Source organism: Theropithecus gelada, chromosome 8 (genome assembly GCF_003255815.1).
Source record: "Theropithecus gelada isolate Dixy chromosome 8, Tgel_1.0, whole genome shotgun sequence".
Classification (NCBI taxonomy): Eukaryota; Metazoa; Chordata; class Mammalia; order Primates; family Cercopithecidae; genus Theropithecus; species Theropithecus gelada.
In genome coordinates this window covers 104409807-104437711 of record NC_037676.1, presented here as the reverse complement: position 1 = coordinate 104437711, position 27905 = coordinate 104409807, and the positions used below count along the sequence as shown (strand labels likewise).

At 42.9% G+C, this 27905-nt stretch overlaps 1 protein-coding gene across 5 annotated transcripts in view; it reads left to right on the top strand.

Moving 5' to 3' along the window:
• Positions 1–262: 262 nt before the first annotated feature.
• NCALD (neurocalcin delta) overlaps positions 263–27905 on the top strand; it is a 446402-nt gene continuing 418759 nt past the window's right edge. For 4 of the 5 annotated variants that reach the window (XM_025393540.1, XM_025393544.1, XM_025393539.1 and 1 more), the window contains exon 1: positions 827–924. The gene's annotated coding sequence lies outside the window, so the exon portion shown is untranslated. Of the gene's footprint in view, positions 600–826; positions 925–27905 lie in introns of those variants that run through there. The other variant, XM_025393541.1, reaches the window with a different exon arrangement.

Below are 27905 nucleotides of genomic sequence, written 5' to 3'. Positions count from 1 at the left end.
CAACTTCTTAAATTGATGAAGTTGAGTTGCTCTTGAGACCTTCTGCGGGTTCTGGGAATGTCACTGGGGTTGACAAGCACAAGGAGTTAGTTACAGTGGCTTTTTGAGAGGCCATGAGTGGACGACACAGCAAGACAGGAAACAGGTGCTGGCAGCCAGCAGGCACTCGATAAATATTGGGTGAATGAATTGACAAGACATTTCGCTTCTCATTATCTCCACACGAGATGAAAAATTTGAGGGGAGGAAGGAAGGGCAGGAGAGGGGCCCCTTAGATGTCTTCCTCTGGATTTTTTGTTAAGCCTTTCCTAGACAGTTTACAGAAGGCTTTGGGTAGAGAAAGCACTGGTTAGACGAAAGCAGCCCCCTCCCACCTTGTGGGCATGAAGAGTCCAGAGGAGACCACCTGAGAAGCTTTTCAACTGCCTTCCAAGCCTCCCTTGAACTTCACTGCGGGAGAGTAGGGACCCCGGATCCCCACTCAAATAGAAGTTTCGAAGGAGGTGCTCTAGGCTGAATCTGACCTCCCATGACCCAAGGAGGCAAACAGATGGTACCCCTCGGAAAGTAGCAGTGCAGGTTGGCTAGAGGCCTGGGCGGTGAGCTAGGACTATGGGGCACAGTGGGGACACGCCTGGTGGCTGTACCAGGGCAAGGCGGGGGCGTCCACTGCACCTGCAAATCCCGCTCCTCATCTTGGCCCCCCTGCATCCCCGCGGTCAAGCCCACCCCCGGAGAGGCTGCCTGCGGGGCTGCAGTGGAGAGGGGGTCTGCGGCCGAGAGGAGGGAGGCGGCGAGCCAGGCTGGGGAGGGGGGCGCGGCTGGCGACGGTGCTGTCCAGGGGGAGGCGGGCGGAGGGAAGGCGCTGCCGCTGCTGCCGCCGCCTCGCCCGAAGCGACACAGACGCCAGGAGCGGCCGAGGCGGTGAGTCGCAGCGCCTTCCCTCCGCTTCTCGGGAGCCAAAGCGGAGTCGGAGTTGCAGCCGGGGCGGGTGTGCCGGGGGCGGCGGCGCCGGGAGCGGCTGCTGGGGGGACCTATGCGCTCGGGGCGCCGCGGGCGCAGGGGTGGGTTCGAGGAGCGCTCGGTCCTGGGAACCTGGTTCCAGCAGCTCCCTCCTGGGTGCAGTTCACCCTGTCAATTCCTCTGTCATTCCCCCAATGCCTCTGAGGGAAAACAAAACAAAATCACAGACCCTGAGGGTGGGAGGCGGAAAAGGAGAGAGCAACTTTGCAGAGGGCCGCGCAGAGACGCGTGGGGCCGGCGGGATGGGGCGGGATGGGGCGGGATGGGGCGGGATGGGGCGCGCTGGGCGGAAGGGGGCGCCAGTGAGCCTGGCGGCCCGGGGACATCTGGAGCATCCCGCCCCGGAGTCCGGGGCGGGGGTCCGGGACATCCGCTGGATCCTGGGCCTGCGGAATCTGCCCGGAAAGGCCGCAGGAGGCGGGTGCGAGGCGTGGGCGTCTGGGGAGGGGGCCGAGGGAGACGTCGAAAGGCGCTGGTTGAACCTGGACGAGGAAACAGTCTGCGTTTCGGACTCAAGACCTGAAAGATTCGTGTCCTTGCCCTCGAGGACTCGGAAAGGGTGTGCTGGGGAGATGTGTTTGAGTGTTTTTCAGTGCATACCGATTTATTTTTAGCTCCCAGAGAAGCAGGATGTGCAAAGTGGGTTGTATCAGCCCGGGAGGGGCAGGAGGTCTCCCTGTCCGCAGGAAATACACAAGTTTTTTTTTTTTTTTCCCTAATGCTGCAGATGCTTGCTTTAACTTTTGTGCATGGAGAAAGAATGCCATTTGGCTCTCTGCAGAGCTCCTGCCAGGGTTAGTTTCTTCCTGCCGGTCTGTCGGAGGCTGCAGGCGAGGCGGCTGTGTGTGCTTCTGTGCTTACATGCTAGCCCCGCAAGAAGGTCTATGTTCTGTTCCGTAGGGCAGCTACGGTGAAACACAGAAGTAGGCTGCCAAGATCTCACTCTCTCAGAGGGAAACCACACAAGCTCGCTCAAAGTTTCCCCAGTTCTGGCTGATTTGAAAATAATAAACCTAAGCCACTGTATTACCAAGAGCAGAGTTTGCTGTCGGGTTTCTCAGACCTAATTGGAAATGCTTGTGAAGTTTTTCACTCCAATTGGGAGATCCCTGTGTTTTATGGCCAAAGGCCGTGATGCAAAGACTGCAAAGGAGAGGGGGTGTGGTGTGACGGTGGGAGTGTGGGTACTTGCCCTAGCGGGGCAAGGACAGATCTGGGGAGGAGCTTCAGGGGAGGAGGCTCGAAAAACTGAAATTCACATGTTTACCTACCCAAGTCAGATCTCTGGAAATTGTCCTGGAGTCTCCCCTGTCTCAACCATTCAGTGTCCAGTCCTTAAGACCCTCTGTCTGTAACTGTACTAGGAGAGTTGCCAATATGGACATTAGGAGTGTGGGCTCTGCAGCCAGACAGCCGGGTTTGAGCTGTGGCTCATTCACCAATAGCTCCTGGATCTTGGGGTCCTTACTTAACCTCTACTGCGTTTTCTGATCTGAGGCATGAGGTTGATAATAGATAACAAAGCTATCTCAGGGTTACTGTGAAGATAAAATGAGTTAATACCCAGAAAGCACTAAGCATCATGTCTTATTGTAAGTGCTGCATAAATGTGAGCTCTTATTATTTTTGTTGTTGTTGCTATATGCCCTCTTCTCTCAGTGCCTGCTATCACTGACTTAGTTCATATTCTCAGCAATTCTTGACTGAATTGTTCCAATTGCTTTTGAGCTTGTTGCTCCCAATCAGGACCATCTCACTCCAGTCCATTCTCCAAACCGTGGACACTCATTTTGAAAACAAAAATCTAAGCCAGTCATTCTGCTTAATTTCCTTTAGAGGTTTTTCTGTGGTTTTCAGGATAGAATTCAGACTCCAGGCACTTTCCTGGTCCCACCCTTCTCTCCTCATTAACCTCATCTCCCAAGCCTCCCCCCGACACCCCCCCACCCCCGCCATGTAGCCTCTGCCCATGCCACTGAGTCTCAGCATCTATCCTCTCCCCAACCTTCCTTGTCTGGTCAACTCCTATGCATTCTTTGCAGCTCAGCTGCTGCCACACTGCCTTCCAGCAGGCTGCATGGCACTCCCTCTCCCAGAGGTGCCTCTGCTTCATGCTGCCATGCTACCCTGGATATAGCCCTTGCATCATTCTGCACTGTTATCTATGTATCTGTCTTCCTACCTGCAAGTGCCTTAAGAGATGGATTCTGATTGTAGTACATGTTTGTTGAATGAATAAACAAACACCAGTCAAACACAATCCAGTCCTTTTCACTAAAGCCAGAATCAAGCACAGAGAATAATAGAGAGGAGGACCAAACCAAGCTTTATATCTAACACTCTACAACAAAAAACCTTGGGAAATACTAAGGAATCAAGAGTTGGTCAAAAGAAATGTGGCATACTGTCTTGAAACTGATCTGATCCTTGCCCTCGAGGTGTGTCTTTTTAATGGTGAGGGGCAGACTAACAATGATGAAACGTAATGATCTGAACCCTTCTCTTTCCTTGCTTCCCTCATGAAAAGGTCAGGCATCTCAGACGTGGCTGTAGGGGATGGAGGTCCAATTTTTTTAAAGGGTTGTGCGGTGAATTGGTTCTGGAGGCAGAGGTGAAGTTCATAACACAGATGGGTTTTATAGCTTTTCCTTGAATTACAGCATCCCTCAGAGTGTGAATTTCAGATCGCCTGGTATTGGTATGATAACAGGAAACCTCCAGTCACCAAAGCTCTTCTGTTACTTTTCGGACTATTCAATATGTTCAGAGGGTGCTTTTATGACTCAGGCACCCACTCCAAACTCTCCAACTCCTGGGGTCCCAGGAAGTTGCACAGGAAGATAAGAACTGCTGCTTCCCTGAGGCAGCCCCAGAGTCTGGTTTCAAAGCTCTAGAGCAGGGATTTTTGTACAAGCAAGAGAGCAAAGAATGAGCTTTATATTTTTAAAGGGTTGTAAACAAAAACAAAACACAACAAAACACAGAGAAGAACATGTGATAGAGACCATGTCTAAAATACTTACTACTTAGTTCTTCATAGAAACATTTTGCCAACTATTGCAGTGAAGCTGAGACACATTGGTTTCATTTTGCATGTCATCTGGTTGGTAGTGGCTGCCTGGAAAGCTGGGTCCGATAGGAATCCAAGGCTGGGTCTGGGCTCAGCAAGAAAGTGTGCTGTGGTCAGCTAGTGATGTCTGTCTGCTAGGGAATGGGATTAGGAAATAGTCTTCACCATTCCTAGCCTAGATAACATCATTTGTGGATAATGAAGACAGAAATCAGGGATAGAGCACATGAGTTAAAAGTCCTTAGAAGGCAGGAGCTTTCTACCACAGCAATGAACAATCACTGCACTTAACACTGATATTGCCATTTATTGAGTGTGTACTATGTGGCCCTGGTTTACATGGGATACCTCATTTAATCTTTATGATAATTTTTCAGAAGATGTTTTACTTAGGACTCAATTCTGTTGTGTCAGGAACCCCAACATTCAAACTGTTTTAGCAAAAAAGGAATGTGATTTTGGTTCTGATAACTCCTCAGTCCAGGGGAAAACATATCAGGTATGGTCTGATTCAGGCCTCAAACACTGTTAGCAGGACCTCATTTCTCTATTTTTCTCAGTTTGCTTTCATGGAGTCGGCACCATTGTTAGTACCATCTCACTGAGGCCCCATCTCATTGTAGCATGGCTGGAAGAGCTCCAGACCTTACATAGTCTGGGCTTTAAATCCAGCCAGAAAGTGGAAGTCTCCATCCCAGCATTGCTCACAATGATTTACTTTGGCTCGTCAGCACTGATTCAGTCCTGTGTCTCTTCCTGTGACCAGGGTGCCACATGTTACTAGGCTTGGGCTTGGTCACATGTCACACGTTTCATCCCTAGAGAGAGGCAGAGAAATAGGAGCAGGGGTGTTTCTCCAGCAGAAAATTGTTATACTGTCACCAAGAGATGAGCCCCTGGATTTTGGATTGCAAAGCAGCAGATGTTCCCTATAGGACTGTTAGCATTCCCTCTTCGTAGATAAGAGAAACAGCCTTAGCAGCATGCAATAATTTGCTCAAGGTCACATGGTCAGGAAGTAGTGGAGTTCTCATCTGATATCCACAGTTTATGCACTTAGTAGAATTACTTGTGAGCAGAATATTTAAAGTGAGTTTAGTGAGCTTATGTGAAGCTCTAGCCTCTCTATTCCTGCAAATATAGCTATATAACTTCAAGAAATTTTAAGTTCTGACTGGCTAGAATACATGAGAAAAATGACATGGCATTCTCTGCCTGGATTTTTACTCAACTATTTGATTAATATTCTTGAGCAGTTTCTACACGCTCAGCATTCTGTTAGGTTGTAGAGATATAGGCTGAATAAGATCTAGTCCCCTGTCTTTAGGAATTTATATTCTAACGTGAAAGTGCAAGACATAATTAGGGAAGGGATTGACTAGAATCTGGAGCAGGTGGGGGAATGTGCAGGAGGTGATTTCCCTTCCTTGGGATGGTGGTCTTGCATTTTTGTTTCCTGAGGCAGCCCTAGTACAGTGCTTTGTGCCGTAGGCAAGCAATGAATATTTCTTGAATACAACCTTTTAAAAAACTGGTTAAATATACAAAACATAAAATTTACTATTTTAACCATTCTTAAGTGTACAGTTCAGTGGCATTAAGTACATTCACATTATTGTACAACCATCATTACCATCCATCTCCAGAACTTCTTCATCCTGCCCAGCTGAAAGTCTGTTTCCATTAAATACTAACTTCCTCTTTCCTCCTACCTTTCAACCTCTGGCAACCACTAGTCTACTTTCTGTCTCTATGAATTGACTACTCCAGGTACTTCATATAAATGGTATTTGTCTTTTTTGTGACTGGTCTACTTCACTTATCATAATGTCGCCAGAGGTCATTCATGTTGTAAGATGGACAGAATTTCTTTCCTTTTTAGGATGAATAATGTTCCATTGTATGTATGTACCACACTTTGTTTATCCATGTATCTGTTGATGGATATTTGGGTTGCTTCCATCTTTTGGCTATTGTGAAAACACTGCTGTGAATATGGGTGTACAGTGATATGTTAAAGTCCCTGTTTTCAGTTCTTCTGGGTATATGCCCAGAAATGGAATTGCTGAGTTATATGGCAATTCTGTGTTTAATTTTTGGAGGAACATCCGTTGTTTTCCATGGTGGTACCATTTAACATACCCACAAGCAACATACAAGGATTCCATCAACACTTGTTATTTTCTGTTTTTTCTTTTAATACTAGTAGGTGTGAAATGTTGAACACATTCTTGAAGGTAGGTTGGAATAGAATTGTGAGAAATAGTGGGAGAGTTTAAACTTCATTCGAGGGGAACCATTGGATAGGTGTTGCCTGTAATAATGGCATGATCAGAAGGTTTGGACATTAGAGAGGGAGGGGGCGGGGAGAAGAGAAGTTACTTTAATTATTTAGATGACAGAACATAATAGTTTTCCCCACATCTGTACCACTGAAAATATTATGTCTATCTCTAGTAAATGGTTTTGAACTTGGGGAGGAAACATAAATACAGCATTGAGAGATCTCATGGCCCAGGATTCCTCAGAGAAGTAGACTACTGTTGCTAAAAATAGCACTCATGATAGCAAATGCCTAAAGGTGATTCAAGTATTGATTGATTCTGATAAATCCTATGAAAGATTCCTCCTCCAGCATCCCTTAAGGAGGCAGATGAACTGCTCAAAAGGGAGTCACTGAGGAGAGTTAATGAAGGGACTATTTACAAAGGTGTGGGTAAGGTCAGGGAACCCACCAGAAGTGGCCAGCAATGCATGGAAGCCTTCACCACCTAGCCCTGACAGCATGAACATGGAATTGCTCAGGGGATAGGGCTGCTGGCAGGAGCTGTGGTTTTCAGTAGAGGAATATGACTACTGCCTATCATGGCCTGGTGGGGAGGCATCCAGGTGAATAAGGCCCCAACCACTCTCTTCCATTCTCTGATCTGGTGCCAGTGCCACCCAGTTGGCCAAACTAGCCAGAGCCAGACCTCAAGAAGGCCTGTTGATATGGGACTATCTTGTAGTCCATAGCAGCCAACACAAAGTAGTGTTCTAGTTATCCCCAATTTACAGGTAACTGAACCGAAGCATTGAGAGGTTGAGTGATTTACCAACATTGGGAGCTAGTGCAGGTTATGGAGCTGAAATCTGAAGACTGACAATCAGAAATCAGCACATTTCTTCTGTATATGCAGCTGGATCTGGAAGGTACGTTTTCCCCAACCTGTGTGTTTTGACTCTGGAAATAATCTGATGTGTACAAACTTGGCTTGGCTGTCAATAGGTGGTACGGGTGCCTGCTCAGATCCCCCACTTTTTACAAAAATAATGTACTTAACAGGCATATTTCATACTTGATTTATTATATTTAGATAAAAAGAATATTTTCCATATACTTGATGGGAGTGACAATCTGTCCTTGAATCACATTTGCTCCACATGAAAAAGATGCAAGTTGTGGGTTATTTTTTTTTTTAATTTTTTTTATTTTTTGAGTTGAAAGTGCCAACAGAGTTGACAGTGTCACCTGGCTGTTTAAACATTAGTGAGACCTTGGGCTGCCATAAGAGAATACCGTTCAAAGAAGGGAGAGACTTGTTCCGTCTGTGCTGCCCTGACAGGTACAAGTTAAGGGGATCTCTCATGAGCTGGCAGATGCCGAGGACAGTAGCTGGGACTCTCTGGCCTGGAATCGCTCTATGGACTTTTATATTCTTTTCTTCACATACATGAAAGCACTGCACTGAGGGAAAGGGATTAGACTCATGTGGGGCCGGAACTAGGCCCACCGTGAACACGGAATGGGCTGCTTTGGAAGGCTTCGTATAGTCCCTGGCTGGAGATTGTGAAGCTGAGGCCACAGGTGAGAGATGGGGCTGTGAACTTATATTTGTTTCCTGTGGCCGCTGAAACAAATGACCACAAAATGGTGGTTTAATGCAACAGATATTTATTCTCTCACAGCTCCGGAGGCTAGAAGTCTGAGGCCAAGATGCCATGCTTCCTCCAGGGGTTCTAGCGGAGGCTTCATTCTTTGCCTCTTTTAGCTTCTGGGGGCTGCAGCATTCTTGGGCATGAGGTTGCATCACTTCAGCTGTGCTCCACGTCACATTGCTTCCTGCTCTTCTCTGTGCGTCTCTCCTCTGCGCATCTTTTATAAAGACATTCGTCACTGGATTTAGAACCCACCTGTGTGATCCAGAATGATTTTATTTTAAGATCCTTTATTACATCTGCAAAGACCCTTTTTTCAAATAAGGTCGTATTCACTGGTTCCAGGGGTTAAAGCTTGGTTATGGCCAGGCCTGGTGGCTCATGTCTGTAATCCCAGCAGTGTGGGAGGCTGAGGCAGGAGGGTTGCTTGAGTCCAGAAATTTGAGACCAGCCTGGCCAACAAGGTGAGACCCCATCTCTACAAAGAAAAAAAAAAAAAAGAAAAAAAAATTAGGCCTCTTGGCATACACCTGTGGTTCCAGCTACTCAGGAGGCTGAGGTAGGAGAATCTCTTGGGCCCGAGAGATAGAGGCAGTAGTGAGCCATGTTGACACCACTGCACTCCAGCCTGAGTGACAGAGTAAGCCTTTGTCTCAAAACAACAACAACACCCCACAAAAAAAATAAAAAAAAGTCTTGCACACTGGGACATACCTCTTTTTGGGGGTCGCCACCATTCACCCCATGACAGAGCTCAGTAGTTAGTATACACGGCAACTATTGATTCTCTGACTCTGTGACAGTGCCCCTAGCTTTGATTTGCTGCCCTGGATTCTAGATTCCTTGACACAGTAGAGGTTTTCTAAATGCTTTTGATTTGATCATTTGAAATTTTATTCTAACTTTAGACAACAAAATAAACAAACACTTAAAATCTACCATCCTTTACTTCTGAAATAAAGGGGTGAGTGAAAGAGGCTGTCAAAAGTCAGTTTGTTCCCTATCTCAGCTAAATGTTTTCTGGGCTTCGTTTTGCTGGATGGCATTGAAGGAAGTGAACGGGAAAAAGAGCTGCCACTGGTCCTGTTCGGGCTTCTCAGCTGGGGCTTTCTCAGATTCTTTTAGAAATATAATTCCTCAGAGGAAGGCTACGGATGCTGGAGCCTTTCAGGAAAGGGAAGCAGAAGCAGTAGAGACTCGTTTCTAAGCCCATGCTTCAGGAAGCATCCACTACAAATACTGTTTGTGAATGCCATTGGCCCATCGGCGGGTCTTTTATTTATGTATTTTCAACAGTGAGCCCCAAGGTAGGGCCTCCGTACATCGGGCACATAAGGCAAGGTAAAGAGTAGCTTTGGCAATGGCCTGGAGAATTCGATGACTGTAGCCCATCCAATGAGGTGTATCAGAAAAGTCCTCTCCAGGGCATCAATTATTCTGTTTTATTGTCTGCATTGATCGCATTAACTGGGGAAGAGCCAAAATCCATTCAGTCTGTGCTATGGAGAGGCAGTTGTAATTAAGGTCTGTTTCTCTCTAAGGGGCAGCTAATTTTGGTTTCTCAGCTGCTTTACAGTTTGATTTCAAAAGAGAGGAAGGAAAGAAAAAAAGGTAAAAATGCCCCTTCATGTTACCTATCCTACTGTATCATTGTTACTCTGGTTAATATTAACTTTGGATCCTTTTGTTTTGAACCGTGTATCGGAATACTGTGATACGTACAGAATTTAGTCTCCCTACCTGAAGAAAAGGTTTGACCTGCAGGGGATCAGCTACATAGTTTGTGGGGCTCAGAGCAAAATCAAACTGTGGGAACTTTGTTTAAAAAAATTAAGAATTTCAAGATGGTGCTAGTGGAGGATTCATGCCAGTGTGGGGCCCTGCTGAGCATGGGGCCTGTGTGATGGCACAGGTCACATGCCCATGAAACTGGCCCTGGCTTTGTATATATGCTGAGGATGGTATCCTTTTGCCAACCTGGCACCTTAATTCCCAAAGAGTGACCAGGCCAGTTTCCTCTGCCTTGGTTGGCGCACAGCTCTTCTGTAGGGCAAGGGCAGTAAGCAGCCTGGATATCTCAGCTGTCCTCTCCATATCGCCACCCTCTTTAGGTTCCTTCAGCCACTTCCTCCCCTTATGCCTTCAGGTCTAGGGTGGTCATGGCTTCCTGCTATTACTAGCCTTAGAGTCCGGCATTACCCTTCATTGCTTTCCTGAACCCCTGTGTGACTTTCTTCTCAATAGCCTCTTCAATAGGATTCCTCTGTAGGATTCAAGAGCAGCCTCTTTCATTTTCTGGTTGGGCTTTACCTGATTTGGTAACCCTTGGCGAGAGTTTGGCCACACCTTGCTGTGCTGCAGGGTGGAAAGAGAGAAGCTGAGGGGTGTGATAACAGGTGACTCTGCCGGGCTGGCTCCTGGCAGAGACAGGCGATCAGAAGGCAGCACATCCACATCTACAGTGGTGGGGAACATATGCTTAAGAGCTAGACATTTGAATTCTCTGGCCTGACTTTGGGGAAGTCATCTCATCCATAAGATGAGCAAATGACAGCCCTTCACTTACAGGGCTGTTTTGAGCATGAAGCGAGATCACGCAGGCATCGTGCTTATCATAGTGCCGGGCACACAGGAAGTGCTCAAGAAGCATTGTTGCTTTTAGCTTTAGTTCCATGGAGTGATCCCCTCTAGGGGATACACTCGCTACTTTTCTCAGATCTGAACTCAGGCACTGACAGCCTAGACTACACCAAGGATTATCAAGTTTTCATTGATTCACGGTTGTTCGGGGTGTTATTTCTGTCTTTTCAACTAGATTGTTCTGAAATTGTTGTTATCTTATATACCTTTTAAAAAAACGAATCTAAGTGCCCAACCCCGTAGGTAGCACATCATAACTGGCCAAGAAATATTTCTTGGCTAAATATAAGGCGACTACATAATTTATTGTTCACATCGGGACATTTTTGAGAGTGAAAGGGGAGGGCTTTCCAGTAATTACAGCAAAACAGCAGGCACAAATGGGGACTGTCCTAGACAATCCAGGTAAAGAAACAGTTACTCTACTTAAGTGGTTTTTAAAGCAGTTATTTTTGAGCAGTTTTCAAAATACGTTTTTAAAATTTGCCAGCCTACCGTATTTTGTATTCGTCTGCCGTTGGTTTATGAGATAAAAACATGAGATTTGAAAAACATAGGGAAAAATATGTTTAATATTCCTAATAGATTGTTGGCCTGAATTTGAGGCAATGGGTCAAGGCCTCTTACCAGATAGATACCTACCTTTATACTTTGTTACCCTACTTTACACGAGGGTAAACTTTCTTCTGTGCCTACTTTTAAAAAAGATAATCCCCTAATTATTGTCTTTCTTGCAATAGTGATCATTTATGCTCAAAAGATGGCAAAAATAGATTTACATACATGTGTTTTTTGGAACATCTTTGTCTTTGTATTTCTGGTTGCCTGGGTGACATTTCCAAGAGAATACGTGCTAATCTGCTATTATTGAAACAGAGATAAGGTGGAAACTATTTTTAGGCCTGTCTATACCTTTCTTTTTCCTGCCCTAGACCACTTAATTGGTTTATTTTTTTCTGTTTCCATTGTCTGAAGGGCATGCATAGCTTCTGTCTTAGTCCATTTTGCATTGCTATAATGGAATAAGCGAGACTGGGTAATTTATAAAGAAAAAAGGTTTATTTGGCTCATAATTCTGATGTCTGTAACAATTCAAGATTGGGCATCTGGTGAGAGCCTCAGGCTGCTTCCATTCATGATAGAAAGTGAAGAGAAGCTGGCACGTGCAGAGATCACATGGCCAGAAAGGAAGGAAAGGGAGGGGGAGGTGTCAGGCCCTTAATAATCAGCTCTCCACTAACTAATAGAGTGAGAACTCACTTCCCTCCCTCCTCCACCCAGGGAGGGCATTAATCTATTCGTGAGGCACCCACCCCTACAACCCAAGCACCTTCCATTAGGAACCACCTCCAACAATGGGGATCAGGTTTCAACATCGGATTTGGTGGAGACAACCAACCATATTTAAACTATAGCAGCTTCCTTCCTGTAGTTCTAATTTGGGGACTGGATAACTTTTTTGAAAACTGATGTAGTCATTCAGTGTCTTCTTCATTTACGATAGCTAAATGTGTATTGATAGCCAATTTGTTTGGTTAGTTGATAACAGTTGTTTTTATCACAGTTTGTCTAAAACAAGCTTAGGCAAGGGATATTTTTGGTATAAAAAAATAATGTGGAGGCAATCTGTAGTTCTCTGGTGGAAAAAGTACATCCCTTCTGGAGCTGGATTAATCTGGTTTTGGTCTTAGTATTGCCACTTATTAGCTGTGAGGACCCTGGAGCTTGAATCTTCAGGTGACAATGGAAGCAATAATAGTACCTGCCTTATGGGGTTGTTGTGAAGGTTGAGAGGGTTAAGTAGAATAACACATGCAAGGAGAAGATGCAGCATCTCACGAATAGAAGTGCTGATGCTGCTGTTCTTAATATCAAAGGTACAGGTGCACCCTACCTTTAAGAAAATAATCTCATGCAAGATATCACAAATATTTGAATTTCCTAAAGAGATAAATTAGGGAGATCATTGTTTTCTTTACTAAAATGTTTTTGTTTTTATAAACATTTCAGAGAATTTCTTTCAGTGGTGAACATCCTTGGGTGTATTTATAGTAATATTGAAATTAAAAGTTTCTAATTTACCCCAGCAGTTTTAGGAACATAACTGTTGTGTTTATCACCCATAATTCAAATGTTCAAAGGCAGCCAGAGTTAATATTTGGGGTCTTTTCTTCCCCTATGTTTATGTAACAATTTTGTGAAGATGTATGTATCATTTATGTGGGGTATGTAACTGTAGTGTTCTGTAAGAGATTTTGAACATTTATCTGACTGTTGCATGTGCTTGAAGGGGAGATATTTAGCCTAATTCCAATATTTGAGATAGGGCCTCAATTACTGCAGTTAGAGATCTGAGATGAGTCATTTGGATTATATGGCAAGTTTGAGAGGAGAGATGGACTTTAATTTGTTGTTATTTAAAACTGTTTAATATTGGGGTGTTGCTCTGGCTGGGGTTCCTTTGGCTCTCACTCTTTTGCGTTGCTATTGTATTTTTAAAGGCAGATTGCTGCACCATTGCTCTGGAGTTTGTCTTGCTGCCCTTGAGGATAGGGGAAGGAGAGAGGAAGCAACACTCAGATACGCATTTGCACACCACAAACACACACACACACACACACACACACGTCTCTTTAGTCATATAATCTAAATTTTCTCAGTTGTTGTAAGTGGAGGCTGGGGATGTGGGAAGTCGGTGATGTTGCGTTCCCACCGCCTCACCCTTTGGAAGACATGATGACCATTTCTATGCCAGGCCAAAGGACAAGCAATGAGAACCAGAAGTCCATTCTAGCCTCTGAAGTTTCTTGGGAAAGCAACAGGAAGACATTTAAAGAATATGTTCCCCGGACCTTTGGTGTCGTTCCCTCTGTATCATTGCCCCCACAATTATAAAAGTAAGGTATTATAAAATAAAATAAAATAAAATATGCACAATATAGAAAATTAGAAAGAAGAAAGAATCACTCTTATTCCAAATATTCAAAGGCAACTTGGGGTATTTATTATCATTACTTAATATAGAGATTTTTTTTTTTAGTTACATAGTCATATTTATCTATTTTTTAAAATTATTTTTTTCATTTAACCATATGTCCCAAACATTTTATGTTTTATTCTGCAATCTTTGTAGACAATGCTTTATTGCATATATAATATTTCATTGAATGGATTATACCTCAGTTTACTTAGTCATTCAGTTTTTGTACATTTGGTCAACATTTTATATACATTTTTTGCTATTATTATTTTTGTACAATAACATTTTTCTCCATTTAACATTATATCCTAGGATATAGTTTTAGTGAATTTAATAGATGGAAGGTTTGAACATTTAAAAACTCTTAACACATTTTTAGCAAAAGCCAAGTTACTTTTCCAAATGGGTTACAGCAATTCATGTTGTGTGACTGTGTCGATTTCATCTTCCTTTACCATGCCTTGACCATCATCACTTCAAAATACTTTCACTAACTAATCTAAGTGCCCAACCTAGTAGGTAGCACATTATAACTGGCCAAGAAATATTTCTTGGCTACATCTAGGATGACCGTATAATTTATTGTTCACATCAGAACAGTTTTGAGAGTGAAAGTGGGGTGCTTTCTAATAATTACAGCAAAATGACAGGCAGAAATAGGGACTGTCCTAGGCAATCCAAAATACTTTCTTTTAATTTGTATTTCTTTGATGACTACTGAGGCTGAACATTTCTTTTTTATATTATTATATACTAGTTGCATTTCTTCTCTTCCTAATTTTCAGTTACATGTTCTTTGCCCTTCAATGTTTTTCATATCAGTTAAAATTTAAAAAAAAATGTCCTTCAAATTTTAAAAGCAATATATGGTTGTGATAACAAGAGAAACAATTCAGGACAAAGATCCACAAAGAAAAAGCTCTGATGGCTCATTTCTTCTCCCAGGGAGCCAGTGCTAAAGGCCTGGGTGTTTCCCTACCTTTCTCCTTGTGCATGCACACAAATACACTTCATTTTAAAGATACAAAGGGGGCTTGATATTCTCAGTCATAGTATACATATTATTCTGTAACTTGCTTTATTTTTTACTTAAAATATATATTGTGGACATAAGATCTTTATCATAATAAAATATCTTTGGCGCATTTGGTACAAATATTTCCCCAAATATTAGTATATCACTTGCCCATTTGACATAGTTTGACATTGGCGAGTGGGCAAATGTTTCCCTGCAATTTCTTCCACTGACAGGACAGCCTGCTCTGTGCTTTTATGGGGTTTGCTACTCTGCTGTCTGCTGGTTTTAAAACATTCTTAACCTTCAAAAAAATCATTATTTAATCCAACTATAATTTATTTTTGTGTAGGATGAGGAGGAAATAAGGGGCCAAACTGATTGCTTTTCTCCTTTAACTTACTAATGAATTGGCCCATCACCCTTTATAGAATGAGGCTTAGAAAAAAAAAAAAACCCTTTCATTTCCATGAGAAGTTATCCCTTTTATGTGTCCATTTTTTTTTTTCAGCTATAAACTAGTGGTACCATAATCAGGAGAGTATTTTTCTAAGGCAGGGAAGAATTTGCATTTACCTGGAATTAGGTGGTTACATGGAGAATAACCTGATTTCCCAGGCCCCACATCTTTGCCTTGAACTTGAATATTAGGATGTCATGGGAGTGCGCGGTCTGAGAAGCTCAGAGTGCTTCTGCTAACGATTTCACATTCATTGATCCTGCATTGCTGTGACGTAGGAGGGCCACAAATACGATCTCAGTTTACAGGGGATGAGGCTGAGCCAGTCTCCATGATTCACGCACGGTTGTTCCTGCTTTCCAATCCAATAGTTCATTATTTTATATACTTCTGTCTGTTTTTGTGGTTGTCCTTCTGGTTCCCTTTCTTAGTGATAAATTTGTGTTTGAAACTTTAATCTTAGTTGGCTATTTTGACCACTATGAGGAGAATCTCAAAAAGGCTGCCTAGAACTGACGGCTCTTCCAGGAGCATTATTATTATTATTCCTATTTAACAAACATTTATTGGGAACCCGCTCTGTCCACGGCACTATGCCAGATGTGGGAAATACAAGGTGAAAAAAACACTTTTCCTCTCCTTGAAGAATTTACTACTTTAGTATTGTTGTAGCTCCTGCTGTTGTCCTTAGACCTTTACAAAAGGATATCAATATTTTGTGTTGCGTCTACTCTGCTGCCTTGATTGCAATGCAGGAGGATGTTTTCCGTCCAGCACGTCTTACGAGTGCATTGCAGGCTGTTTCCTATTCACAGAACTACCATGAGGCATTTAAAACACCCAAGGACTTGACTGATGCATATTTTATAAGCTCAGATGGTCTTAGAGATCTTCGGTGTCAGTGTCCTCTGTTTCTAAATAACTACACTTTTCGGCCCCAACTTCTCTTCCTTTGGGCATTTAGGTTACTCAACTGGTCAACCAGGATCTAAAAATAAACCTAGAAACTTTGAGAGTATTTTTCCCCCATTGGTTGATTGATGTGTGTTTTTGTGTATGCCAAACTGCGCTGTGTAACTATTTACTTTTGCATTATGTATAGCACTTAGCAACCCACAGTGGAAATGAAAGCTAAGAGCACAGGCAGTCCCCAGCTGAGGCGGGGGAGCTCGCCTGCTCAAGTCTCAGCCAAGTCTCCTTCCCTCCCCCATCCTGTACCTTGCTGGCCTCTAGTTCCTGCTTTTTGCCTTCTCTGCTGGCGGCCAAGTGGGGACCAGGAGCAGGGGCAGGAAAAGCCCCTCCTGCCCCTACTCTTGCCTGTTGAGATTTCCCTCTGCAGGTCAGCGTGGGTGGGGTGAGGGGAAGGACGGAGGCCTTGGCCACCACTGGTGTCTTGGCATTGGTGACAGTCCTGTAGGGTCAGAGGCACTGAGACGCTATGTCTTATTTGGAACTCTAAATGCATTTCCATAAAAAAAGGATACCAGTTGTGGCTGGGCCCTCAAGACAAAACTATGTGACTTCTCAGGAACGCTTTCTTTAGGGTGACATAAATCAGTACTTATAGTGTTGCTGTTAGAGGAGAATACGTTCTAAATTCTAAACATTTCAGGTTAGAAAGAAACTTAGGACATAATCAGCTTGTAACTCAAGGGACCGTCTCTAAAGTCAAAAAGTGGCTTATTCCCACATGAGAATGTCCCTTTGCTTGGGACTTTGGAGTGTGCTGAATGAGCTCAGCCCTTCTTTCCTTAGCCCTCTTCTGTAGCTGTAAGAATATTTTGGTTCTCTGATTTTTAGAGTAGCAATTGTACTAAAAAGTTCATACCTTGATTTTACCAGAAGGGTGGGAGAAAGGCCTTGGGGAGTATAGATTTAATTCCTTGATTATTGTCTTTTAGAAAAGAATGCAAAACAAAATGTACCAGGGCCATTGTTAAAGATTCTTACTTTTTCCTTAAGAACTCCGACTTTTGTTCCTTTTTAGGACTCTTGTGTGCCTCTTATTCATAATGCATTTTGGGGAACAGATTTGAAGAATATTTCTGTGTGTGTGTGTGTGTATATATATATGTATAATAGATACACACATATATTTAGGCTGTGGATAAATAATTTTCTAAAATAAAAAGTGTCTTTGAAAGTTGATTTATATCATCGTTCTTTAGTAAAATCAGTTTTTTTTTTTAAAGGGCTAGAAAGCATACATCAGCAGTTCAGAATGATTAAATAGTACTTACTTGGAAAGGGACAAAGTCTGTGAACTTAACTTGTGTGGTTTTCACAGACGGGGACAAAGCAGTAGAAAAATCAAAACCCTCCAGCCTCAGGTGAATTTTCTTTCCAACCTCAGAAGGGGTGGGCCCACTTGACACAGGAAGCGTCATAGGACAGTGGTTTGAGTAATGAGAGAAGGCTTATGGGTTGGACTTAGCTGTTGTCTACATACTGAAAGACAGAATGGTCTATAGAAACTCTCCTAATTCCATGGCCTCTGCGTTTTTTTGCAGAGTGCATGCATTACACACAGGACACCTCCCCTACAAGAACAAGGAGCTGCAGAAATAGCTAGAGCTATAGACTGCAATGGAAGAGGAGGCTAAGCTTCTAGCAGTTGCAGACAAAGAGAGAAGTCTTAGAGGCTGGCATGTCAGCCCTGGTGTATGAAATTAACCAGCCCTGAAGGTTCAGTGCAGGACCCTAGAGGATCAGGGCACAGTGCAGGATAAGGATGAGAACAGGGATGTGTCCACACATCCGAGACACTTTCCTGTGCTACCCATAGCCGTAGGTATATAAATATATGATAATAGTTTTATATGTATTGTATCAAAATATATTTATACTTAATATATACACACTTAATATATATACACTTTCCTGTGCTACCCATAGCTGTAGGTATATAAATATATGATAATAGTTTTATATGTATTGTATCAAAATATATTTATACTTAACCATTTAGAAAATTGTTGTTCTGCTGGGTGTGGTGGCTCACGCCTGTAATCCTAGCACTTTGGGGGCTGAGGCTGGAGGATCACATGAGGTCAGGAGTTTGAGACCAGCCTGGCCAACATGGTGAAACCCCATCTCTACTAAAAATACCAAAAAAATTAGCTGGGCATGGCGGTGCACACCTGTAATTCCAGCTACTTGGGAGGCTGAGGCAGGAGAATTGCTTGAACCTGGGAGGCAGAAGTTGCAGTAAGCCAAGATCACGCCACTGCACTCAAGTGAGACTCTGTCTCAAAAAAAAAAAAAAAAAAAAAAAAAAAAAATGTTGTTCTAGAAGGGCCCTCTTGGTGGTAAAGGACTAGGATGTCACTCAAACTAATTTGAGTATCGGGGTTCTTGTAGCAATGACTACTACTCTTATTGATTCAGACCTCACTATGTGCCAGACACTGTTCTGAGTATATTATCTCATGGAATCTTCTCGCCCATCCTGGGAGGTAGTGTGTTATTTTTCCCATTTTACTATGGAGGAGCAGGCATAGAGGATGTTCTCTAAGGCAGCTGTGTGGGAAGTGGGAGAAGTGAGTCGCACGCAGGAGGTGACTCTGGAGCCATGATTTCTAACCACTATTCTAGATCTGTTCCTGGAAAAGATTCCATGACAGTGAATCAAAGTACAGCTGGGCCTCATGGCGTTCAAAACAAGGGACTGGAAAATCAGGAATGGAGCCATTTTCTTTCTCAGAGGTCATGTGGTCTCTGCTCAACTAGCCCCTGCTCTTCTCTCCTGTCTTGTTTCTTTATCTTACATATGGCGCCTGAAGGTCAACCAAACCCATAAGGCTGTACCATGAGACTTCAATTTCCCTCAGCATCTCCTGGCATAAATTTATAAGCAAGAGATTCCTATTGGTCCAGCTCACTGAGTCAGGCAACACAAGCTGTTGGAGCCCGGTCAGCAAAATAGTTACCTGCCTTCATGTTGCTCTTTATCTTAGTCTCATTAGTGGCCATTTCCCTGAGGAGGGGATTGTGCGAAAGGCAGTGCACACTGGAATGGGAAGTAGTTCATGGCAAGAAGTTAACATCTCTGGTACAAACTCATTTTATACTTTGATAAACATTTTTTGTTATCTTTACAAAGTTTCTACTTAAAAGAATCTATATATATCTGTATCTATATAGTCTACATCTCCTTAGGTTACAAATGTTAGAAACCTGATTCAAAGGGGCTTACAAAAAAAAAATCAAATTAATTGGTTCATGTAATTATAAAGGCAAAGGTTTGCCTGGATCAAGGTCTCAAGCAATATTATCAGAAATCTATCTCTTGGCTCTGTGTTCGTCTGGATTGATTTTATCCGCAGGCACGTCCTCTCTACATGATCTCGAGATACCATCAGAAGCTCTGGGCTTATCTATTCACTGAACAATTCCAGCAGAAAGCTTCTCTTTCCCCATAGTTACAGCAAAGTTTCCAGGTTTGATTCTTATTACCCTGAATTGGTTTCATGCCTATTGCTCAACCAAACATGGCAGCCAAGCTGATTGGTCAGGCGTGGGTCATTGTCCATCCCTGGAAAGGGCTTAAGTCTCCTTCCACTCCCCACACATGCATTAAAGCACATGGACTGGGAATGGGGGAGTGTGGTCTCCCGTGACAATGGACATGTTAGTACCACAAGAAATGGGAAGGGATACTGTCCATGCAAAACAACCCACATCACTATTGAACATTTTCAGGTCTATTACAAATAACTGGCCAGCTGTAATAAAGGTTTTGGGGCCCAGGAAAAGCAGACTGGACCACAGGCTGATTCTTATGTGACAAATTTAAAGACCTAGGAAATCCAAAGTGCAGGGGTAGGCCTACATCCTAGGCCTTTTTTAGGTTATAATTCTGAAAGATGATGATATTTAGTCAAAGAAAATTGTTATTAAGATTTGCAACTTTTTGAGAAAGACAATCACAGGATGGTTTTGTCTTTACTTTTTGATCAAGTAGAAGGATAAGACTTGAAGGGCTCTTGCTAGGTGCCCCCTATTTGAAATCTAAGCTGTTCTGGCATTAAAATGACTGGTAAATTACATACAGGCTTTGTGTAAACCTTCACAGTGCCTAGGATTTAAAACTCAGTTTATTTAGCTAATGATTAAAATGCCCAGTGTATATATCAATGATCTTAATACTCACTGGGAAATAATTGGTTTTTAACTATATAATCAGGAACTAAGTATATAATCAGGGACTTGAAGTCGTGTGGAGGTTAAACCAGCAAGTCTTCACACTTGCGGATATGGTTTGAGTCTCCGTGACCGCAGATGTTCAGTAGCAGTTTGTGTGTATGTGTTTGTGTGCGTGTGCGTGTGCGTGTGTGTTTGTAAATATAATTTTGTACTAACAGAACTACCATATCTCTTTGCTTACTCCACCTGCTACAATGATCCCAGATGTCCATTGGAACAAATTATCAGCTTATGCCTATCAAAATTTTCAGGCAGTTGCCTTTTCACTTATTTAAAAATTTGTATTTAAGGGATTAAAAAAGTCCCCTCTTCTGTTTCTCTTCTGTTTCTCTTCTCTTCTGTTGATTTTCATGTAATGTTGACTTTCATATTTAACAGTTGTTATTTCTTTACATGCTGTTTTGAGGTTTTTCAATTGCAAACAACAGTGAGATAGGCATTGAGGGGGCAGAGTGCCTCCCAGCTACTCTAGAGGCTGAGATGGGAGGATTGCTTGAGCCCAGGAGGTCAAGGCTTCAGTGAGCTGTGATTGCACCACTGCCCTCCAGGCTGAGTGACATAGTGAGACCCTGTCTCAAAAAAAAAAAAAAAAAAAAGAAAAGAAAAGAAAAGAAAAAAAAAAACAACCAACATGGGCTCTAGGGTCTGACTGCCTGGGTTTGAATCCTGGTGGTGTCTTGCTAGCTGCTTCACTATGGGCAAGTTACTTAACCTTTCTGAGCCTTTATTTCTAATAGTTTTATATAATTTCCCTAACACTGTGCGGTATGGACTGTCATTATTCTCTTGTTTAAGAGAGAATTGGGTGTTAGGGAAATTATATAAAACTATTAGAACTGTGCCCATCCCATAGTAAGCAAGCACTCAATCACTCAATAGGTGTTAACTATTAATATGATTTGAACAGGCAGAGAATGGGGTAGAGTGTGTTTAGGGAGAAGAGACGTGGCAATCGTTGGCAAGGACAGTAGAGGAGAGGGAAGGCACAGGGACAGCTGGGAGGTTGGCGTGGAGCTGAGTCCACCAAAGTTCCTTTCCTCTGAGTCTGTATTTTCCAGAGTCTCCTCTTAACTCATCTGGTTTCCCCAAAAGGACTTCAAAGCCCAAGAGAAGCATATCCGGATCCCCCTGACAATATGTTTCCCAGGATACTAAAGTGGCCTTCTGGTTTATCAGTCAGTGCCTCGATCATTTAGTTGGTGTGGGTTGGTCCCTTAGGGTCTCATCACCCCGAGTGAACTGATAAAATCAAATTCCTGCATGTGCAGAGCTGAGGACCAGGCCTTGGACCTGTAGTGACCCCTGAGAGGCACAAGAATTGTGAGGCCCAGCTAGAAACCGAGAGCTCACCCACCTCTCTCTTTCTCCTTTCCCTTGATCTTGCCGTTAAACTTTCATAAATGCGACAAACTGCATTCCAGACATCGGCGGGATTGGGCAGAGCCTGGTGTGCAGAAGGAGGAGCTCAGGAAGTGCTTCTGCAGTGGAGGAAGAGTCCTCGCTGCTGCTGAGGCAATGGGCAGTGGAGTGGGGCTGGGGGGCCACACCTCAGAAGCTGGGCTCCGGGTTCTGGACCCTTTTTCCACTTGCTAGGTGCCTTTGGAAAAATCCCTTAACTGAGCCTCAGATACCTCATCTATGCAATAAATATCAAATCTGAAGGTGGAAGACTGCTCCATGTCCTCTGGTGTCCCTGCCAGCTCTGACACATGTGCCCTAACAAGGGTACCCCCAGCAAGAGTTAGGGGTATTGGGGCACAAAATGTTTCCTCCCTGTGGAACTCAAGGGGAGCCACAGGGTAGTCTCTGCCTTCGTCTGTGCGCTGATTGCTTTACGTTTGCTTTCCTTGTTGCCCTATTTGAAATGTAAGCTGTATTGTTGGGTGGAGTGTTAATTGTGAGAGGAGGATGGACACAATTTTTTTTGTATTACCTACTGTGCCCATCACAATTCTGAGCATTGAAAAGGTGCTCGATATACATTTGTTAAAATGAATTGAATATTATTGCCTAGCAATCAATGAATTACATCACATTCTTACTCAAAAGACATTATTTGCTTCATTTACAGCATAGCAATAATAAGAAAAACACGACAAATAAAATCGATTATTTTGAAGAATAGAGGATGAGTTTTAAGAGCTATGAGTTCGGGCCGGGCGCGGTGGCTCACGCCTGTAATCCCAGCACTTTGGGAGGCCGAGGCGGGCGGATCACAAGGTCAGGAGTTCGAGACCACGGTGAAACCCCGTCTCTACTAAAAATACAAAAAAATTAGCCGGGCGCAGTGGCGGGCGCCTGTAGTCCCAGCTACTTGGGAGGCTGAGGCAGGAGAATGGCAGGAACCCGGGAGGCGGAGCTTGCAGTGAGCCGAGATCGCGCCACTGCACTCCAGCCAGGGGAACAGAGTGAGACTCCGTCTCAAAAAAAAAAAAAAAAAAAAAAAAAAAGAGCTATGAGTTCTGTTTCAGAGTTGCCTTTACTTAGTTACAGTTCATGTTAGTTTGTTATAAGATACTTAATTATTTAGAAGTCATTCTCCCATCCCCAGCTTCAACTCCATAAGATAGAAAATTAAAACATTGATTTTGTTTTAAAATTCAGGCTCCCACACAGCCCCATTTGTAAGAGTGAGAGGTGTTAATACTGCTAAGTTGCTCTTCATGTAATTTGGATAAATGCTGCTCACATCTTTATTATTCTACCCTTTCTTCAAAGGGGCATTCATTTCTAGTCTGAGACTAATGTGGGAATCTATCACACTGGTCAATAAATGAACAGCCTGTTCCATACACACAAGAATTCCAAAAGCTCTCATTTTAGCCACACAAAAGCAAAACAAAACACACACATAAAATACCCCATTTCCACTTGTTCAAAGCTTCTGAAAATAAGGTTATGGTTGCGATATATTCCTAGGCCTTCCTTTGTGAATGCATAGGCCAGCAACACACTCTGGAAATAATTCCCTGCACAAGCTAATACTGTTAGGACTCGGCTTTCTGCCCTGGATCCAGTGCAGCCTTCGTATATAGAATGCTGCTAATTCACCACTAAATCAGGTGTCAGCTAGAGGCTTGCAGACACCCTTTATTTGACTTGTAGTTTTTTAAAAACTTCTAAAAATTTGTTGCTAACTTAAAAAAATAGCGGATGTTTTATAAAAATGCAGATTTCAGGCTTCTCCTGAAAAATCATAATATCCGCATATACTACTGGGTCCATTTCCTGCCTGGCAGCAATCGGAGAGCTGAGTGATGCGTGTTCTCTTTAGAGAGGACGCATGCACACGGGTCCCTGGAATCCCCACCCTTCTGTCTGTCACACATCCTGACTGGTTTCACGTGCCCACATGTCTGTCTGTTCCTTTAAGCATTTTTGAGGGTTTTTGTTGCTGGTCGTAGTATAAAATATACATAACATAAAATTTACCAGTTTAACCATTTTTAAGTGTACAGTTTAGTGGCATTAAGTACATTGACATTATTGCGCAACCATCACCACCATTCATCTCCAGAACTTCATCTTCCCCAACTCAAACTCTGTACCCTTCAAACAACAACTCCCCACTTCCTCCTCCCCACAGCCTCTGGCGACCACCATTCTGCTCTATTAATTTGAGTACTCTAGGCACCTCATGTAAATGAAATCATACAATATTTGTCCTTCTATGACTGGCTTATTTCACTTACCATAATGTCCTCAAGGTTCACTCATGTCATAGCATGTGTCAGAATTTCCTTCCTCTTTAAGGCTGAATAAGGTCTCGCTGTGTGTATATACCATGTTTTGTTTATCCACTCATCTGTTGACGAATGTTTGGGTTCCTTCCACCTATTGGCTAATGTGAACAATGCTGCTGTGAACATGTGTGTAAACTCTCTGAGTCCCTCAAGCTTTTATGTTTCTTGACGATTTTCTCAACCATTTCCCAGCTCTGCTCTTGTAACTCCAGCTTTTATTTCTCTCACTTGTGCCCCAAAGCCTAAACACTCCAGAACTTTGGCTTAAATAATTAAATTGAGGAAGCATTGAAAAACATTCTTCAAGATATTTCATGAAAATGACTTGGATCCTTTAAGATTGTTCAAAGTAGTAGCTGTGGGATTTTTAAGATTTAATGTCACATTAATAAAAGTATCTGGATATAACATTTTGTGATTTATTCCTCCTTGAATTTGGTTATGAAAAGCTCCTATTTGAGGAAGAAAATTGCAATATATTTGATTGTTTTGATCCAAACAAAACTTGTTCTTCTTGGTTTGTGTGCTATATATGCTAAAGAGGCCTTTTGTTGTAAGTGTTGATGAGTGAGGAATATGAAAATAATTTAGGTTTTATTTCCAAATTTTCATGTTGCATTAAGCTAGGAAAATTGTGACTATTTTTCAGGGAGTATTAAATGGAAAGGACAAAATACAGTTTTTGCTCTTTGTTTTCAGAGACTATGATTTCTTTTTCTTTTCTTTTCTTTTTTTTTTTTTGGAGACAGAGTCTTGCTCTGTCTTGCTCTGTTGTCCAGGCTGGAGTACAGTGGCGCGATCTCAGCTCACTGCAAAGTCTGTCTCCCGGATTCAAGTGATTCTCCTGCCTCAGCCTCCCGAGTAGCTGGGATTACAAGCATGCACCACTTTCGTAATTTTTTTGGTAATTTTAGTAGAGATAGGGTTTGTTTTTTGGTAATTTTTGGTAATTTTAGTAGAGTTGGAGTTTCACCATGTTGGCCAGGCTGGTCTCAAACTCCTGACCTCAGGCAATCTACCCGCCTTGGCCTCTGAAAATGCTGGGATTACAGGTGTGAGCCACCATGCCCGGCTGAGAGATTGCTATTTCTGATTTGTTTTTTTAAGTAATGGCAACATCAACCTAAATGTCATTATCTGACAGAAGCACATGGCAATTCAACTTTATTATTATGTGAACAAAATCTTGATGTCAAGATTCAAGGATCAGTTGTGTATCTTGATATGGGCATATTATCTCTTGATAAGGACTTGGCTCTTCCTGTTTACTTATGTTAAAATGAATACCTTTCAATTTCAAGACATATAGGGAAAATCCCTAAAGTTAAGATCTAACATTCTTGTCTCATCAAAGTGTGTTGTACTTTGGAATGTTCTTTTCTACCTGCTCCCCATTCTCAAAAGATACTGTTAGTGACTATGTGAAGGAATTCTTTCCCTTGACAAGTCTTTGGTGCCTTGGACGATTGGTGTAGCATGAATTAGTAAAGGAGGCCATTTTTACTACTCAGGACTGTTTTGTTTGCAAGTGACAGATATCTAACTCAAATTACATAAACAAAATACCTTGGGTAACTGAAAATTCCAGAGGTGGAATTCAGATCCATTTGGATCAAGGTGTACAAAGAATGTTAGGAACCTGTCTTTCTCACACTTCCTACCTCTCATCTCTGCTTTCTTCTGTGTTGACCGAATTCTCAGTTGGTTCTCTCCAATATGGAAGCCAACATGGCCATCAACAGCTTCAGGTACCCATCACCCTCACAATTAACAAGCTTAGAAAAAAGAAAAAAACTTCTATCGTAGCTCTCACAAAATTACCAGTGAGAGATGAAGTCATTGTTGGGTTACATGCTCATCCCTGAGCCACTCACTGTGGCAGGGGATGAGTATCATAATTGGCCAAGCCTCATTCATGTGGCCATCATGGTACAAGAAACTGAGGAGTGGCTGGTTAAATTCCAAGTGTTTGGAAGGGCAGGGTCTGGTGCCCTCCCTCCTCATAGGGAGGGCAGGGTCTGATGTCAGAACAAGAAAAAAGATGCTTCAAAACTCTCTTCGGGGAAAGACTAGTTTTATTCATCCTTGTTTCTTTTACGGTGAATGACACAAGGCCTACCAAAGTTGCTCAATTATGGTTGCTGAGTAAATGACTGTATAAAGGAGTGATTGAAGAGAGTTTAACTGAAGAATTATTTCTATGGTGTCAGCAAAGTTAAGGGAAACCAGCAAGCAATGATGAAGCCCCGCAGGCCCAGCAATGTGGGAAGCTGTTAGAATCCTCAGGCCAAAAGAAGCTGGGGAGAATAGTTCCTAGAACCTGTGAAAGGATTAGCTGGAGAGGGAAGCCTGGCAGGAGCTGAAACTGCGGTTAGAGGAATGCAACATTGTCAAACTGGGGCCTGGTGAGGAGGAAATGGGGAGGATAAATACCCCAATTGCTCTCTCATCCCACCCTCCACCCTCTGCAGTCTTTTCCATTACCTCAGCCCATCTAGAAGCCAGAGGATAAGGGACATAGTTAATTTAGCACATGAAGATCTGTCTCCAGGGATCTGGATGGACAACTGGAGGTCATTCCAGTCTTCTTTCTCACTCTCAGTTCTCTTTTGACTTCGTCCTAAAGCATATCTTGGATGTATTCACACCCCACCCACCACCTCTCATACCCAAACACAGACTATACTTATTTTACTGCCTCATACCACATGCCTTTTGCAGGGGCACAGAGATGGCTGTGCAGGAAGTTCTGTGCACATTGTGTGAATGACATCTTCTGAAACTGTCCGATTCACGGTGTGTTCTGTGGCTTTGCGTTGCGTTGTGATTTGTGTTGGCTGCTGGTAAGGGTGGGAGAGTTCAAGGAAATAAGAAACAAAGAGATAGGGTGAAGGCTTGTCATGTCATAATTTAAAATTAGGAAATAATGGCCAGTTTAGTTTCAGGGGTGAAACTGATTTCTCAGGTTATCAGACATTCTGTCAGAGCAGAGAGCTTGAAGACCAAGATTTCAGTGCTAAAAATAATGAAATCAGTTGATGAGAGTCTTGTATAAGGAGGTACTTTTGAAAAGAGGTTATTGATGATTGCCAGAGAGGGATGCTAACAAGTAAGTGATATCCAGCTTCATGGAGGCATCCAAAACTGCTGGCCTTGGCCTTCATGACCCACTCAACCTCTGATGAAACAGCATCTACATGTGTCACCGGGAAGGGATCTGGAATAAATATCTTATGATGAGCCACAGAGAGCACAAAGCCAAGAGCAAGAAATAATATGGTCACCATGCACTTAAGCACCCGTGTGGTTGGAACTGGGTGTGGGGGCCTTTGGTTGTGAGTAAGGACCCTGGCTTGCAGGCTTGTTGTGCAGATGCATGAAATAATAGGTGGAAAATGCTCACAGACTATCAAGTGCAGTGTGAATGTTAGATGCCATGAATGAACTGATTCTTTGTCGTTCATTATTTTTTTTTCCTCCTGTGCTAGTTCCTCTGTGGTTCCTGTTAGTCTCACTTTTTAAAAATGAAATGTATGAAACGTACGAATGTACGAATACTATGAAATGTAGGTAAGCTATCCGGGAACTGCCTGTCTTCTTAAATCTCCAACATACATGACTTCGGGTGATGCTGATGTTTTCAGGGCTGTAATTGTATTTCCCAGAAGTCATCCACTATGTTTAGTATCTTTCCCCTTAAAATTCATGTGTTGAAGTCTTAGGCCCCCAGTACCACAGAATGTGACTATATTTGAAGATAGGGTCTTTAAGGAGGTAATTAAGGTAAAACGAGGTCATCTTGTTACCAGTGGATGGTGTCCAGGCTCTTGGCGTTTCGAACAAATAATTGG